This window comes from Pongo pygmaeus, chromosome 3 (assembly GCF_028885625.2).
Source record: "Pongo pygmaeus isolate AG05252 chromosome 3, NHGRI_mPonPyg2-v2.0_pri, whole genome shotgun sequence".
In the NCBI taxonomy this organism is placed as follows: Eukaryota; Metazoa; Chordata; class Mammalia; order Primates; family Hominidae; genus Pongo; species Pongo pygmaeus.
Window position 1 is genome coordinate 49,447,334 of NC_072376.2, and position 4,639 is coordinate 49,451,972.

General features: G+C 47.6%; 1 pseudogene; it reads left to right on the forward strand.

The window, feature by feature from the left end:
- The first annotated feature begins 3,403 nt into the window (after window positions 1–3,403).
- LOC129035632 (CMP-N-acetylneuraminate-beta-galactosamide-alpha-2,3-sialyltransferase 1-like) lies at window positions 3,404–4,421 on the forward strand (annotated as a pseudogene).
- The last annotated feature ends 218 nt before the right edge of the window (window positions 4,422–4,639 follow it).

The following is a 4,639-nucleotide window of genomic DNA, read 5'->3' on the forward strand; positions in this document are numbered from 1 at the left end:
TATGGAAAAGAATATGCCCACATGTGTGAGGCCCATTGGGATGTTGATTACCTGTCTTGTCTGCCAGGACCAAGTCCCTTCCCTATACTGTCTCAGTGCAGGGGCTGGATGCTGTGTCTGTGGGACTGCTACTCCTTTCTTTTCACAAGTTTATCCAGTTTATCCTGTTGTTGCTGAGCAGCTTAATTGACAAAATGCCTGAAATCAGAAGGGATTTCATCTGCCAAAGACTGGTGTCCAACTCTAAGCAAAAGTTGGTTTACAGTGGCAAAAGGAAAATGAAGGGGATCTGAAGGACAAACCTGACTTTGCCTCTCTTCTATCCTCCACCCCACTATCCTCTGCAAGAGAGTTGCCTGGTGTTGGGAGCTCAGGAGCCTCTTCAGAAATCTCTCCATGAAGATTCCTGCCATCTGTCATGACATCTCCTCACAAGACCACATCAGGGAACATCTCAAAATCATCCTCAGAACCCTGTACCAATCATGTGCTGATGAGAAGCCAGTGGTCAGCAGTTGTACAAGATCCACAGAGCTTAATGGGAATTTGTCAACCCCAAAATATTTCTAAAGTTGATCTTATAGATGCTGAAAAAGTCACCCTGCCTTTCCGGCCTCTTGGTCCTTGCTCCTGTCATTCAAAGCTGCCCATCTGAAGCCCTCCAGCCTCAACCTGAAGGTTATTGCCATGGATCTGGCCCAGATGCATGCCTGTCAAGGGCCTAAAAATGGCCTTTACATGAAGCATCTGCTGCTCTGTGTGCAGGCTCTGATTTCAGTGTTTCAGGAGGACTGCAGTGGGTCCAGCTTGGAGCTCATGGAAGTGCTGGTGATGATAATGGCTGGCTCAGGTGCCACAGGCCTCCATGGCAAGGTTCAGGAGGCAATAAACTCGATGGTTGCAGTGGAGAAGTCAAGGTCAGCCAGGATTTCTGTGGCAATACACAGATGTGGTCAACCACATCACACAACGACTGGACCGTGTACTCTGCAGAACTCATGCAGCTCAATGTACTTGTCACTCAGGCTCTGTTGTAAGAGAAGTGCCACAACACTTGGTCCCCACACTCAACGCCTATCTCGAGCCAGCCAGAGACCTGCAGGTGTGTCTAAAACTTTTTTCATCCTGTCCAAAGTGCTGCTGAGGCCAAAGGACACCATCACCTCCCAAAGGCAGTTTCACAGCTACCTTGAGACAGTGACAAAGGACATCTGCAAAGGCATGTGAGGAGGACAGCCATCGTGTCCTGCCTCTGGGTGCTCACCAGCTGCGAGGTCCTGTTGCTCAAACAGATACAGGAAGTGTAGTAGGGAATATTGATAACTCAAATTCTGACCACCCTGAAAGAATATTCTCAATTGACTTAGTTAATTCCATGCCATATTGTTAATATATTTTTTAAAACCTCTGGTGATGTGATTAATGCAGATAAATTTATCGAGATTTATCCTGAACTCTAAAAACATCTAGATGACATTTTCAACAACATAATAATAGCAGCTGCATCCACCTTAATCACCTGGCTGAAATGTATCAAAAGCACTGATAGATAGTCTTATCATCAAAACAACATTCAATATCTGTATAAGGAACTCCTTGTTCATCTTGATGATCCAGAGAGCTCCATCCAGGAAGCAATATTAGAGGTCCTCTAAGATGGCAGCATCCTATCCTCAGATCTGATGAGGGAGACTGACGCTGTCATCCACAAGCAGCACTCTGCATTGGCTGGGAGCAGCATCTGTAGCACGTGCAGGCCTTGCTGGCCACACAGTGACCAGCATTCTGGGCTGGGAGCATTCAGTGTGATGGCTGGGGGTGGGAACAGACACCAAACACTCATTCTTACCTGGACCAGAATTTGTGTCCTTTAAACCTCCTAAAAAGAAATTTCATCTTTCTTTGGTTTCTGTCTCCTGAAATTTAATATCTCAGTGAACAGACTAAAGGAGTTTGAAATCTTAACAATCAATGAATTTTTTCCCATTTTAACTATCATGGAACTTAAAAAGTTATATAGACATATACATTAAAAGTATGTTTTTTTCTTAGGTCAGTAACTTAGGTCAGTAATGCTAACAGTGTTGAAAATAGAGTAATCAGATCTAATTTTGCTTACTCTCTTATAAGTAGCAGTAAAATAAAATTATATTTTATTCTCTATACCCAAGTACCTAAAGGACTGTAAGTGAGTATTGTTATCATAAGCTAATATTTATGTTAATACAAAGGGGCAAATGTTGTGTATACTTTCCAACAATCAAATATTAACAATTATGCTTTGTTGTTTAAAGATTTAATTTAAAATATTTATTTTTTTAAAGTCTTAGAGAATTATATTTCAATTGTTAGTCTATGATAATTTGTCTTACTGTTCTACATGCAAGTTTTCAAAAATATTCCTAGAAAATGTGATATACACATAGTCTTAGTCTATTTAGGCTGCTATAACAAACTACACCTTGCTCCCAGCCCCTGGCCAGGGAAGGCGGCCCCTCCCCAGTCGCCCCGCCTTTCACTCCCACTACAACCGGGAGGTGTTCCTGAGCCCTCTCCCACCCTCACCGTGCCTCCCCACTTCCCCGGCTCCAGCCTCTGCCAGTGGAGCCCACTGTGCCAGACAGTTTCAACGCTTTGCAAAGACAAAGAGCCCTAAACTGGAGGGAGGAGGAGGAGGAAGAAGAGGAGCGGAGAGAGAAGGAAGAAGCAATGTGAGCTGGGAAGGGGGAGAGTATCCGGGACACTCACACCCCACCCTTTTATCTACTCCAAACTCCCTCATGCCCAAATCCCAGAAACTCCAGCATGTCTCCAGCCATGCTGGTACTATTTTCAGATTTCACCTCCTTTAACTGGAAATGTCAATGAGAGGAAATTAACATCTGCAAGAGCTGCAGTGAGCAAACGCTTTGAGCTTGGGCCAGGACAATTCCATTTGGGGACCTGAGATGGACAGTCACTCAGCCTATGGATATGAAGAAACTGAGGCTCAGAGAGGTTAAGAGACTCCACTAAAGTCACACAGCCAATGACAGACAACCTTCTGTGGCCTTCATCAAGCTTGTCATATAACCACCATGTCTCTGGTGACAGCATGGGAAAGACAAAGCCCTAATTAAGGATCATCAGAAACCACACTCGGAGGAGGGCGGCGGAGACAGCTTCCCTCCCTGCTATACCAAGACCCTTCCTTCAAGGTCCTCACTCCCGAGAGAGCCTGGACTGTCACAGAGATTAATTACCTCTTAGCTTCTTCGGATGGGAATGGAAATCACTGGTTAAAGCTTTATCAAGAGATGTTATCAGCTCTTTAAGGATTGCAGAAGAATAGGCTACTTTATTTTCTGAAAAGGAGGGAGTTCCTGCCACCCACTGCAGGGAGGTCGCCATCAGGACAGTGAAGATGGTGACCCTGCGGAAGAGGACCCTGAAAGTGCTCACCTTCCTCGTGCTCCTCATCTTCCTCACCTCCTTCTTCCTGAACTACTCCACGCCATGGTGGCCACCACCTGCTTCCCTAAGAAGATGGTCCTGGAGCTCTTGGAGAACCTGAAGAGACTGATCAAGCACAGGCCCTGCACTTGCACCCCCTGCATCGGGCAGCGTGGGCTCTCAGCCTGGTTCGACGAGAGGTTCAACCAGACCGTGCAGCTGCTGCTGACTGCCCAGAATGCGCTCTTGGAGGACAACACCTACCAATGGTGGCTGGGGCTCCAGCAGGAGAAGAAGCCCAGTATCTTGAACAATACCATCAAAGAATTCCGAGCGGTACCTGGGAATGTGGACCCAATGCTGGAGAAGAGGTCGGTGGGCTGCTGGCACTGTGCTGTTGTGGGCAACTCGGGCAACCTGAGGCAATCGTCGTATGGGCCTGAGATAGACAGTCACAATTTTGTGCTCAGGATGAAAAAGGCACCCATGGCAGGGTTTGAAGCTGATGCCGGGAGCAAAACCGCCCACCATCTGGTGTACCCTGAGAGTTTCCAGGAGCTGGGGGACAATGTCAGCATGGTCCTGGTGCCCTTCAAGACCATGGACTTGGAGTGGGTGGTGAGCACCACCACCACGGGTGCCATTTCCCACACCTACACCCCAGTCCTTGTGAAGATCAGAGTGAAACAGGATAACATCCTGATCTACCACCCAGCCTTCATCAAGTATGTCTTTGACAACTGGCTGCAGAGCCACAGGCGGTACCCATCCACCGGCATCCTCTCGGTCATCTTCTCAATGCATGTCTGCGATTAGGTGGACTTGTATAGCTTCTGAGCAGACAGCAAAGGGAACTGACACCACTACTGGGAGAACAACCCATCCGAGGGGTCTTTTTGCAAGACGGGGGTGCACGATGCAGACTTTGAGACTAACGTGACGGCCACCTTGGCTTCATCAATAAAATCCGGATCTTCAAGGGGAGATGACACAGTGAAGGGTTGAGGATGGATGCACCGTCACGCCTCTGCATTTCCAGCCCCAGCATCTTGCCAGAGCCAGTCCATCCGGGAGCTTGGAGGGTCAGCCTCAGGTTGTGCCCGAGTGCCACTTGCAGCCTCTTGCACCCAGCTATTGGCAGCATCTACTCAGCAAGGTCACTACCCAGCATGGCAGAGCATGTCTCAAAACCTGTCTTGGGTGGGGA